The following is a 14,573-nucleotide window of genomic DNA, read 5'->3' on the forward strand; positions in this document are numbered from 1 at the left end:
TGACAAAAAACCATATGAGCTTTAAAATTTCAATTCATGAATTCAAATCTGTCATGTGAAAACAGCCATGAGCGTTTGGTTTAAGTTGATAGGGGCTGTAGAGGAGCACTGGAGACATGAATCTAAACTCAATTTGCACCGATTATAATTTGCATAACCAACTATTAGTTACGATAAATTTAGCAGACCGATTCGATACATAGATAGAGTTGCTCGTTCGGATCTCTATTCAAATGATCAAGTCCTTTCTATCAAGTAGCTATTTGAAGAAGACATGATGCCACTGTCAACTTTGTCCACTCATATTTATCCCGAGTTCGAAAATCCCAATCAAGAAACTTCTGCACTCTGATTGGTTAACCTGCCATTTTCTTGCCTATTTTGGCCTACATATACAGAAATCATGAGAGACGACATATATATATATATATAGGAATAATAGGATCCTAAATAGCGAGCGTTTACTATTATATATGTATGTATATATATATATGATATAAAGAAACGGGTATAGTAATATAGTCATAGATTTTAATTAGAACATATATATGTATAATAGACTTTAATTAGAACAAATATGTGTATAATATATATAATATATAACGTATTTCATACTTCAGTTTGGATATAAATAAATATATATATAATATAGAGAAACAACTATAGTATTAGATTTTAATAAGGACATATATATGTATAATATAATATATTTATTATTTGGCAGGTTTTACGGGCGGGCCTTATGGGTCGGGCGGGGTTTTAAATCTCTAAACTAAGACCAATTTTCTATTTACTGTGGCGGGCCGAAATGGATAAAGGCTCATCGGACTTACGTGCCTCTATTAGATCCGCGGGCTAAATGATGAGGCTTTCAAAATCTAAGTTTTCTCTCCCAATGGCGCAAACTCAGATTCACACACTGCATTGAAACCCATTAACCTTTTAGTTTCTCATTGGCTCTCTCACTCTCACCCTCTCAATTTCTGTAATTTTAGGTGGAAAGCTTTGTGAGATCCAAAAATTGGCAGCGCCGGAAGGCGGTCGTTCTTCTCAGTCACCGCCTCCTCGTCTGACTCCTTAATCGCCGTTCACGATGGCGTCATGACGATTTCTTTGAGCCTCAACCTTCCTCACCTCCGTTTTTGTCGACCACTCCATCAAGCTCCCTCTTCACCGCGACCTAAAAATGGCTACTGTTTTTGGTTCATTCTCTCTCTCAGCTCCCTTCTTCCCTCACACATCTTTCATACCCTTTAATTTTGTTACTTCCTTTTGTGTGATTTTGTATGTATTTTCTTGGTATGAAGCTTTAAAATTGTATCATTCACTTGTTTAGATTATCAATTTGGGGGCGTTTTGTCTGTATCGGCTGAATCCATGTTAAAATCTAGAGAAGATCATCGTAAGCAAATTAGATTGAAAGAAGACTGGAAGCCCGAGCTTGCACCAACTGAGTTTGATGAGGATGGAAAGGAGATCAATCCTCATATTCATATGTCTTTTGCACCTTGGTATCTCATTTTCCGGAATTATTTCTTTTACCTTAAAAAAATCCAAACAGATTAAGATAAGTTTCTAATCTTATCTCATGTACAAACTTGTTTTTTGATGATGATCTCATGTACAATCTCATTCTCATGTACAAACTTTAACGAATACAATTACTTCAGCATACAATTACAATATAGCTTTGTATTCTTCGCTTTTGGGCTATTTAATGAAGCTTTATTCTAACCAAAGAAAGCATATGCAGTACACCATATATATATGTGATGTCTTGACCATAAAGTTTCCTAACATAAGAGAAGAAATATATAAGCAAGATCCTAGTCAAGTAGTGAGGAGAGTTTTCCTTAGCTTGGTGGAAATTCAAGTGAGGAGAAATCTCCATGGAAAATGATCTAGTTAAGAGGTCGGGCTTTTTTAGAATGTGTCATTCAAGCAATAAAATGGGTCTTTAAGCGAGAATCAAGTAAGGAGAAATCTCCTCGACGATGATTCAAGGAAGAGACATTTATGTTCATGAAAGTTTTCGGAAGAGAAATCGTCCCAGCAAAAATCTCACTCATTTGATATCCGAGAAACCTTAAACGCAACCATTACAATTAATTGATGTAAAATGTGTTTTTGCGGTGTTACTAGGTCCAAAATCAATCGAGGAAATGATCCAAGAACGACTTTGTTGTTATGAATTTGCAGTAACAACTTTGATTTACTTGACTGTAACAGCGACGATTCGCTTGACTGTAACAGCAGCAAATCGAATTCACAATCATGAAACTTACAGAAGGCGTGGTATGTGAGCTAGATGCTTGTGATTTCAGTAGAGATAGGATCACATGATTTATGTGATAATTAAGGTGTGGTGGGTATGGGTTTGGATAAGAGAGATATAGCTTGCTCTCTTGCTTGAAGCTTCTAGGTTTTTCTGGGTTGGGATCAATTGGATTGAAACAACTCCCTCTCTCTTTATAGTAGAGTCGATGAGGGAAGGGGAACCTCAAGAACTGCTGGTTCTTAGGATTCTTCTTCATCTTGTTAGAGATTGTATAGGAGCGGTGGTGATAAAGGAAATAGGCCGGCGTTACTCAGGCTTGGTTGTTAGAACCCACTAAATCACACTCTAAGGGATTGCAAATGTAAGAAATCGAAGAGATCTTTGGAAGATTTGTGCGTGATTTTCTCTCCTTGACTTTCTGGAGCTGCCGGAACTAGTTGAGCACCAATCCCAGCAGCAAAAGAGGTAGAACGTGTTTGTTAAAATGGGATGAAGCAACTGAAATGTATATGGGTTATGTGATGGGTTTTGGGCTAGAAATAAGCATTGGCTTTATTGGGATGAAGATTCATTTCTCTACTAGCCCAATGTTAAATTTAAAGTCACATAATACATGAATTTTGGCTCTCAAGCCCAAAATTTATTTATGTGCTTTATTTCGACAATGGGCTTTGTAAGATCTGTTACTTCACAGATAAATCATTAAATGTGGTAGAGAAAATAGAATGAACCTACTCATCTCATTGATAATCCTCTTTATATATGCGTCAAGATTACAATAGAAATAAATGGTAATTACAATGGCAATTAAGGCTACATAATGGTGATTGATCCGTTATATCCGTTGACCATAAACGTCATTAACTTATTCCTTTATTTGCTTTAACGAAGACACACTAACGTTGTTTTTTATTCAACACTCCCCCTTGTGCCGAGTTTAAAGATATAATGGTGCATAAGATGTTGCCTCATAAAAAAGATTGCCAAGTAACAAAATCCAATGGGAGAAAATAAAACCTTGGTCGAAGGAGAAAAGAGCACAACACACCTATTACATTTAAGATTAACATATATGTGATAGACTCCCCCTGATCTCTACACCTCCCCCTGATTTTTACATTAATCATGAGAGTTTTGATAACTTTTGCATATTTAATGATGCATCTTATTTGGTACGTATTTTTTTACGCCAAATGTGTAACGACATTATTCATTCTAATATTGTCGTTTTCTCTTTTCTTTATATGGACTATAAACCTAAACCTTTAGGTATTGTTGTTGCGTGGGCGCTAAGCTATACATCGATGAGAGGTCGAGTCAAGTATATTGTATTAAGTGCAATAAGTGCAATAATGCGTCTTTCATTTAGACGAAAACGGATCTATCTTTAAAGACTTCGACTGATCATGGGAGCTATGGAAGCCTCACTTTTAACATTTAGAGTGCTTAAAAGCCGATTGATGGTTAATCATCAATATTACAGTCCTCAAGATCCATTTTGAGATTGTGTCTTCCCAATGATCTTTTTCATTCTCGACTTAGGATTTGTAATGGCAACATCTTTTTAGTTCATCAAAAGACTCTGCAAATCCATATTGAATACGCAATGACATAACACATCTGATCCCTATTCATAATCAAGTATTTTACTTCGTGAACGTTTCAATTCCTTTTGTAACGCTACGTGATCTAGAACCATTTCTTGGTGGATAAAGTCTGTTCTATGACTTTCATGTATATCTATTAATTTCGATCCCCATAGAGATACCTTATTTCACCATTCATAAGCTGCATTTGTAAGTTTTTCGGAAACTACCAAACTGATAAGGTAGTGGAGTGCAATGACTTCCATTACGAGAATATCTCTTTATGGTCCATTACAAAAGAATATTTCCTCATAGTCGATTCCAGTGCGTTTGTGAGAGACCTTGCGCCATAAGGTGAGTCTATATTCTTAATTCGCATACGCATCCTAACAAAGATATATGATAGGGTTTACACTTGCGCTGTCGGCTTCACCTGCCCAAATACCTATCTCTTTGTTAGTGAACTTTAGTTCATGTTGGATCGCTTCTTTCCATTGGGCCAAAATTACTACGTTGTTATTTATCAACGAAGTATGGTTCGATATGAAGACTCAATATCCTATATCCTCATGTGGTTTGTATTTGGTAGAGATCTCTATATATTCAAGGATTTGTTCTAGCATCTGAGGCGTCCCCCAGTGATAACCAAAATCCAGGAATTCTCATGAGGCGGATTTGAGATTATGGATCAAAGGATCCAATTGTGCCAAACTCGTTTTCTTCCTTTAATCGAGTATATATCGAACATAAGGTGGTATCCCCCTCTTCCTTGGAGAGCCATGGCTTATGACACCATTTATGCTACTTTATGGTGCCAACATGCCACCTCTATGGTGGCAACACAATGCCCAATTCCTTTTGGATGGCATCATGTCCTCTTCTTAGGACATTGAACCTTGCAAGCATATTTGCAGCTAATATCTATGATCTCATCACTTTGTGTAATAGTGGGGATCAATATGAGACACAATGGGGACAAACCACGACAATTCATGTCGTTCCACTTGAACATTCTTTATTCTTATCTTATCTCCCCCTAACGACAGGAAGACTGTCTCATCAAAGTAATACATATCTAGCGAAAAAAGAGATCGCTTGTCAAAGTTGCAATATAGCGGACTATTTGGATGATCGTCTCCAGTAAGAACATTTATTCACATTAGTTGGCTTCACCATTATGCGATGTGGCGTCGCAATTTGGCACGTAGGTTAATCTAGTTGAGCTCAAGGATTGTAGATCCGTGTCAATCCTGGCGAGCTCAAGTATTTCGATCCTTTGATGATATCGATTGTAATTCTTTTTACAATGATTAAGGTGATAGCCAAAAACTAGTGAGTAATAAGTTGTTTATGCAAAAATTACATTACCCTAAACGGAAAGATTAGTGCGTATTACCATTTACCAATATCAAGACTAGTACTTTAGTCATTTTCCTTGAGACCAAGTGGGTTTGTAACTAGCATAAGTAACATTAGATTTAGTAGTGAATGATATGATGACACGTGACCAACGTGTCGACACATCAACCAACACCATAAATTATTTAAAGTGTCCGCAAGTTGGTTGAATTAATCCACATAATTTTTTTTGATTCAATCCTTGAACATAGTGACAATACATGTCCTTTGCATAAGATGATCTCAATCCAAATTTCTTTAAGAGTTCGATAAGCTTTGAATGATTAGCTTTATATATCTAATCACAATGGATATAAGAAGCATAATATGGTGTTAGTGCATATACTTGTGCATCAAACATTTCACGGTTCCGTCTTAGGGGAGCGACGAAATATAGGAAAGAAATCACATCTTCAATTCCTCCATAAAATTATATTGTAAGGATTTTCACAGTTCTTTGTTTTTGTTGTTCTTACTTCTATTTTTCTAAAATGTTAGTGTCCTGGTGTAACTCCTATATAATATATAGACACACATATCACGACCTGGGTATCCCAGTAAATCGTTTCAAAGCCCAAATATGTTAAAATCCCGAATGTCAATTTCTTTTGACGTTGTTGGATAAGTAATTTCCTATATATTTGATAAATGGACTTATGAACTTCTCTAATACTCGGTTACATTCGCAGTCATTAAAGATAGTGCAAAGGAAGTAAACTGTAATATCACTTATTCATTTCACATGAAAAAGTCATTGATATAAAAACATTTAGGACGTATGAGGGTTCGATTGTCTCTTGTTGACCCTTGTTACATAAAGTGTCAATGAAGTATATAGGTATGACATGAAATGAAATATAAACTCAATTTATTTAGAGTAATTAGATAGAATCGTAAAACGATATATTCATCTCATAATGCATGTACATTTTGAATTCCGAATATTTATATATTTAGCGATCATTATCAATTTCTTTGCATTCAGTTATTCATGTCATATTAATGTTTTGTGAAGTTGATTTACTTTATGCGGTACTTCGCAAAGTCAAATATTAAAAATCAAACCATAAAATCGAACCGCGTATATCTCGATTAATATTCGAATATTCTCAATTCATTGAGAAAAATTCATAACTTTGGTTGTATGTCAACGATTGCATCAAGGCCTTTTCCAATCCAAAGGTACTTCAATACCGAAATTTTAGGCATATATAATAGCCATTACAATTATAACTTGGAAAATTAGTGACAGACTGTAATCGAAGTCTGAAACATTTTGAATTGACATAGATTTGTGTCGCTCTTAAATTGAAGAGCTTTCTCCTCGTAGTTTGATATTAAATATATTTTTTCAAATTGTCGTACTCTCATTACTCTACACTCTTTTTGTAAGAGGGCATTCAATTGCTCATATTATATCCCCTATGCATTTTTTAAACGGTACATTGTTATCAATTGCCATGGATCGGTTTGTATGAACCTACATGTTCATAATATTTGCCATTTGCTTTAGGGTTATTTCTTCATTATTATCCATAGTTCGTTTTGAGAAGTTTTTCTCTCTCTTTTGAAAGACATTTCTTTGTCTTGAGAGACATTTCTTTGTCATTCAAGATTTTAAATATGCTTCCAAGTTACGTATAGGAAAACATGTTTGCATAATTCGATCATTGTTGAGCCTTGGTTGGCTTGTAGGGGAAGTTGGTACTCAAATTCATTAGAATCCAATATATGTCGTGATGGTTTAACCAACTGTAGATAGAGTATGAGACTTGTTAGTTTCGCGATCTAAAACTCTAAATAGACCTACACGAAAATTAAACATACCAAGATATATTATGGCCACTTTGGAGCTTTATAAAGTTGCTTTACCACAGTAAAGATATATAATTTAATTAATTTCCAAGAAATACAAATCAGATTGCAAGACCAAGAATTGAAATTGTCGTATTTTTCGATGCTTCATTAAAATATTTTATCATAAGAATATGTTTGTCCTCTCTTTGTTTTTGAATTATAAAATTATCATGAAATTTCGTTATCATGACAATGCTCATATCATATGCTAAATAACATAATTATAAAAATTATATAAACATAACATATGCAATAAATAGAGCATATCATTTAACATGGTTAAGTAATTTACAAAACTTAGGCAATTATCGTATTCATGATACATGCCAATGACCATGTATAAATATATAATGCTTAAAAATTTAAATCATAGCATCACGATTTAATGACATGCTAAGTAATTAAATTTTGATTAAAAAAACATAGCATATAACATGAATAATAGTTAGAGAGTACTTTGCTCATATAACATATATAATTTCATTTATATGAATGAAATGCAATAAAACCGACAATACTAATTTAGATCTTACTTGTCAGTTTGCCAAATAAACTGCATATTTAAGCGATTATTGATCTCATGATTCCATGTTGCTCGTCACATGGTTATAAATAAATCACATGCAAAAAACAACAACACTTATATGATTAGTCACTTTAATCATATGTAATGAAATTGCATTTGATTTAATTTACCTTTTTCAATAAAAGTAATAAATAATATATAAAAAGTAAAGTGGATTGCACATTTATCATTTACACAGTAGTTATTAGATTGAGATCAGTAACAGTGACCAGTAAATATGATTCACTCAAAGGTAAAAGTAATAAAATAATTACTTTTAACTGTTTTACAATAAGAGGTAATTAATTTTTTTAATAACCAGAGGTAAAAACCTTTTTTTTTCATGGGTCGGGTCGAGGTCTGCAACCGCAGATCTAAGTCAAACGTTGTCAGATTTGTAAATTTGCCAAATAACTGCCTGTAATTGTGGTTGTTTTTCACGCATCGTATTTCTCGCATCAATCGTCGTAGTGCAAGTGATACGTTACATACAAAACAATTAGAATTATATGATTAGGTCACATTTAATCATATAACGAATACTAATTTACTAATTCACCACATAAAGTAGTAAATAGTTAAATAATAAATTAAATGATTAGGTCTCATTTAATCATAATTTCCATGTAAATTAAGTGAATAGAAAATATGATTCATGTAATAATTTAAATTACCTTGTCAATTATACCAGAAAGAGGTAAACATATTTCTTTATGTTCTTGGGTCAAATTCGAGGTGACAATGGGGGAGAGCGGCAGTGGAAGGGTGCCGACGGTGAGAACAAAAAAGAATGTGGGTGCCCTGATAAGAAATATGTGTGCTTTTTGCCTTCTTCGTCTTCTTCTACAAAAATTCTTTTCGGCAGAAGCTATGGTTTCGATCTAGGTTTTTGTGTTATTTTCTTTGGCTAAAACTCAAATCCAAAGCGAACGTGTTAATAACGTGTTGTAGAGAAAATAGAATGAATCTACTCATCTCATTGATAATCCCCTTTATATAGGGGTCAAGATTACAATAGAAATAAATGGTAATTACAATGACAATTAAGGCTACATAATGGTGATTGATCCGTTACATCCGTTGACCATAAACGTCATTAACTTATTTCTTTATTTACTTTAACAAAGACACACTAATGTTGTTTTTCCTTCAACATTAAACACCTTTAAGTAGCCATTATCCCAACACAAATTTGCTGGAATATCACTAGCATTCCAAATTGAATTAGCAAACTTACAATAACGAGATAAATAATCAACAGTTTATTATCCTCGTTACATAAATAGCATGAATTATCAGTTGAAAGGGATTCAGGGGAATTCAATGATTCTATTCATCCCAATTCGGGGTTTATATACAAGTACAAGACGTCTGTAAGACGTGTTCTAATAGAAATATATTAGCTAGTTCTAATAGGAATATACCAGCTAATACCTATCACATATACAAGTCCCAATCCTATATACAAGCGGACTACTATAATTCAACACTCCCCCTCAAGTTGGAGCATAGATATCAATCATGCCCAACTTGCCAATCGAGTCTTCGTACGCCTTGTGTGATACACCCTTGGTAAGCACATCCGCTAGTTGCTCCTCAGAAGATACAAAAGGAAACTTGATAATCTTCCTATCTAAATTTTCCTTGATAAAAAAATGATCAACCTCCACATGTTTGGTTCTATCATGCTGAACTGGATTATGAGCAATCTCAATTGCTGCAATATTGTCACAATGCAGGTTCATTGGTTTCCCAAGCTTGAAACCCAAATCCTTCAAAATATTCCGAATCCATAGTAGTTCACACACCCCATGAGCCATACCACGATACTCTGCTTCAGCATTAGAGCGTGCAACCACCTTCTGCTTTTTACTGCGCCAGGTGATAAGACTACCACCAATAAAAGTAAAATATCCAGAAGTAGACCTGCGATCAGTCTTATCACCAGCCCAATCTGCATCTGTGTATCCTGTAACTTCAAATTCACCATCTCTCGTGAATAGCAAACCTCTCGATAGTTAATCCCATATCGTTGAGTGTATCCTTTAGCAACCAAGCGAGCTTTATATCTGTCAATGCTTCCATCAGCTTTCAACTTCACTGCAAACACCCACCGACATCCGACTGTCTTCTTCCCAAGAGGCATAGGAACAACATCCCAAGTTTCATTCTTCTGCAAGGCTTCAAGTTCTTCATTCATAGCCTGCTTCCACTTTGGATCCGCCAAGGCATCCTGTACATTACTAGGAATAGATACTGTAGATAATTGGTTGACAACAAGTGCATGTGATTCAGACAACCTATGGTGAGATATAAAGCTAGCAATGGGATATTTGGCTTTGGCTTCTAAGCTAGGCTCATATTGTTTCTTTGGTACCCCTTTTGTTTCCCGTTGAGATCTCCTAGGTACAAAAGTTTCTACATTACTTAATTCAATATTATCAGTTCGTACCTGAGGTTGGACATTCTGGACGGATTGTTCAGTCGATGGAGTAGAAGGGGGGTCTTCAGACACATTTTCGTCAGTTTGAGGAAGTTCACATTCTGGTTCGGGAGTCCTCTGGTCAACCCTATTCATCGATGGTTCGACTTCCTCTTCGACTTGCTCTGTTTCAAGTGGAATGGACGAGTTGCTTGTTTTGTCGACTGACAGGTCTTCTGTAGTTGACGAGTCAGCTGGTGCAATTTCACTAGCTTGATTTCTAATACCTAATTGACCTTCTAGCCTCTCCACTTCTTCAAATTCAAAGTCATTAAAAGGCAGAGGATTTCCTTCATACCTGCTCTCCCCCTGAAGGGAAGACTCTGAAACTCCCCCTGAGTAATAAGGTTCAGACTCACGGAAGGAGACATCCAAGGAAACATGCATCTTATTAAGAACCGGATCATAGCAACGGTACCCGTTCTGGAACTCAGCATACCCTACAAAAACACACTTCACAGCACACGGATCAAGCTTGCCTCTTAGTCGTTTGTTGATGTGCACATACACCGTACATCCAAAAACTCTAGGCTCCAAATTGGGCAACGACGGTACATTGAGCAACTGATGTAACTTCTGGTATGGGTTCTGGAACTCGAGCACACGGGAAGGTGTGCGATTGATCAAGTATGCAGCAGAGCGAACAGCTTCTCCCCACAAGTTTCGTTCCACATTCATACCAAAGATAGCGGCACGAATGACTTCCATCAACTGTCTATTCTTCCTTTCGGCTAGTCCATTTTGTTGAGGAGTATACGCAATTGAAGTTTGGTGTCGGATTCCATGTGAGCTTAAGAATGCAGACAGTTCACGATTGACGTATTCACCACCATTGTCAGATTGAAGTACCCGGATTTGTTGCTGGTATTGAGTTGCCACCATTCTATGAAATTCTGTAAACCTGGAACACACTTCACTCTTATATTTCATCAAGGATACCCAAGTCATCCTAGTGCATTCATCAATGAAAGTCACAAAGTAACGAAAGCCAGAAGGTGTATTTTCTTGTGCAGGGCCCCAAACATCAGAATGTATTTTCATAAAAGGAACTGAACATTTATTTAAACTTGGAGAATAGGTAATACGGTGGCTCTTGGCCAGTTCACAAATTTCACAGCTAAAATCAGACTCTTTAACAACTGAAAAAAGGTGCGGTTGTAACTTTCTAAGATAACCAAAAGATAAATGACCTAAGCGGCGATGCCATAACCACACTGCCTCTTTGGCCTTATTCGGACTACTGGTGTTGTTTGCTTGACTCAACGAACTCAACTGTTGTTGTCCACTTCTTGTCAAATCCAAGTAATACAATTTCCCCCTTCTAACACCATAACCAAGAATCCGCCTTGTCAGAATATCCTGAAAAATACAAAAATCGGGATAAAAGGTTACAGTGCATGAGAGGGCCATAGTAATTTGTCCCACAGATAAGAGGTTATACGCAAGAGAGGGAACTACAAGAACAGAAGTAAGGGTTAAGTCATCTGAAATTTTCGTTGATCCTTCACCGATAACAGGGGAAGGTGAACCATTAGCAGTAGAAACAACATGTTGAGGAGATGGCTTAACAGAGTCTACAAGGCTAGGGTTATTTGTCATATGATCAGATGCACCAGTGTCAATTATCCAATATCCATTCGTAGATAATGTAGATAGAGAAGATGCCTTACCCCTCATACCTGATTCAGCTACAAGTGCAGATGATTGTTCAGGAGACTCCATGATAGCTGCAGCTGCTTTGTTGATATTTTTCCGCGGCCTCTTGGTAAAATCCCACCATTCAGGGTATCCAATGATCTCATAGCATCGCTCCTTGGTATGACCAACATCCTCGCAATGAGTACAAGTAAGATGCGGGAACTTGGCTGAAGGTTTCCTTCCAATGTTAGATGTAGAAGCACCAAATCTAGGACGACCGGAGAAACCAGGAGGAGGACCAGACCGACGCTGGGAATCAGCGGCGCTGGCAACTGGCGCAGGAGATGATGCTGGTGGTGGTGTTGCAGTTGCCATGACTGAGGCCTCAGGTGCAGTTGTAGAGTGCATCATTCGATTGTTATGGACTCTTCGGATGCACGCGTAGCTTTGCTCCAAATCTAGCTTCGGATCCTTTCTAAGAATCTCTTCCCGAACTTGACCAAATTCAAGATCCAATCCACTCAAGAACATGTGAACTCTTAATCGAGCCATATATGATGCTTCATACACAACGCCATCAATTGTAGTGGAATGAGATGTAAGGCGTTGATCCATCTCTTCCAACCATCCTACAAGTTCATTGTAGTAGGCAGAAAGAGGTCTTCCATTCTGCTTCGCCCAAAAACACAGGCGATGGAGTTCAAAGAGTCGAGTTTCATCTGACTCATCATAATAGGTTCTGTACAAAGCATCCCATATAGCTTTGGCAGTTGGCAATCGAATATACCTATTCATCAGAGATGGAGACATGTTATCAATGAGCCAACACTTAACTTTTTCATTGTCAGTGGCCCATGCACGATACGCTGGTGAAGAAACTTCCGGTGCAGCTTCAGTGATAAGCTCAAGCTTATTACATCCTCCGATACGCATCTTCATGAGAGGAGCCCAGTTGGAATAATTGGATTCAGTCAAGAGCATGCCGGTAGGAAACGCCGAATGATCTTGAATAGTGTTGTGGTAGTGATTGTGGACAGGTGCGACTCCTCCTTCTCCATTGTTAAGATTTGGGACAAGATCCATGATTTGCAAATTTCAGATTCAAGTATACAGATTTCGGGTGCAGCGGAAGAAATCAGTGGTGATGGATTTCTGAGTTTCTCTCTGGTTCAGGTTTGGAACTTCTGGGTTTTAATTCAATTCGGGTTCAATGGCAGGAACCTGGCTCTGGTACCAAGTTGAAAGGGATTCAGGGGAATTCAATGATTCTATTCATCCCAATTCGGGGTTTATATACAAGTACAAGACGTCTGTAAGACGTGTTCTAATAGGAATATATTAGCTAGTTCTAATAGGAATATACCAGCTAATACCTATCACATATACAAGTCCCAATCTTATATACAAGCGGACTACTATAATTTAACATTATCTTGGATTTGGCTAAATTAGAGACCATATCTCAAGTTTTAAGCCTTCCTCTTAGAAAAAGCCAACAAAAAATTTTAATTGTTGTTGAATGTTAAGTTTCCATAACTTGTTTATCAAAATCATTTGCCTATGCTTTTGAATATCTTCAAATTGCACCCAAGTAGCATATTTAATAGAAAACTTACCATTAGAGGAATGGGATACCAAGAATATGTTTGGCAGTACCTTCCTCCAAAACTTCCATAAGCTTCTCTATATTCCAATGGTTATTTCTTAGGAAGTCCTCGACACAAGCATCAATATTCAAAGAAAATCTATTGTCCTTGGGGATGAGGTCAATTAACGGGTAATCAAAAACATGACATTAGTAAAGATATCAGACTATAAATCTAAAAATAAAGGCTAAAATAAAAGGGGAGTGAAATTTGCACTTCTCTTTTTACATTCTGCACTCCCATTTCATTTACATATTATTTTATTGAATGAAATTCCAATTTTGCTCCATTCTGCTTTATTTATATGTTCATCTCCATTATCAGATTATCTCACCAAAGCCTCTCTCAGCAAGTTCCCTAGTTCTCTATGACAAGTTGACAACGAAATTGGGTTCCTTGGATATAATTCAGACAAAATGGAATATTATTTCATCTTAAATCTCTGCAAACTGATTATGGCCGGAGATGTTAATCTTAAAATTCAATTACAGACCAGCTTACTCAAATTTGTTGTTGGTTTCAACGAAGCCGGAACCGACTGCTTCCAGTTGGTCTAAGAAATTACAAACACAGAGTCAGAGACCATCGATCATCAATTTTTGATGATGGTGCTTCTTCTAAATTCTATTGTTCAAACTTCAAAACCTCTAACACCTTTCTAAAAAATTAGAGAAGACCATGGTAAACCCAATCGAACAAGGGGTTCCTTTAATATCTTTCTGAAAATCAAGATATGAATCAATCTCGTGTCTCTCTCCACCAAGAAGTTCACTATGTTATATAACCCAGAACCAAGGGGGAAAAGAATGACAATGAGCTAGGGTAGACCGTTTTCTTCCCTTCTTTTGAAGTATTTATGTAAGTCGATAATCGCAACAAAAGAAGAAGATGATGATGAATTGATCATACAAATCAGGGGCGGAGCCACGTTAGAGTACTAGGTCCCGTGCACCATCAAAAGCATATGGTTTCACCTTATACCATAATAGCCTTCTTGGTGTAGTGGTGTTCTACTTCAATGCTTTTTCTAGGATACTCAATGTAATTCAAATATATAAGGTCTTCTTATCAATGAATAATGATATATTTATTCATATTCGATGTGTATTACATTCTTTTGTAA

This window comes from Argentina anserina, chromosome 4 (assembly GCF_933775445.1).
Source record: "Argentina anserina chromosome 4, drPotAnse1.1, whole genome shotgun sequence".
In the NCBI taxonomy this organism is placed as follows: domain Eukaryota; kingdom Viridiplantae; phylum Streptophyta; class Magnoliopsida; order Rosales; family Rosaceae; genus Argentina; species Argentina anserina.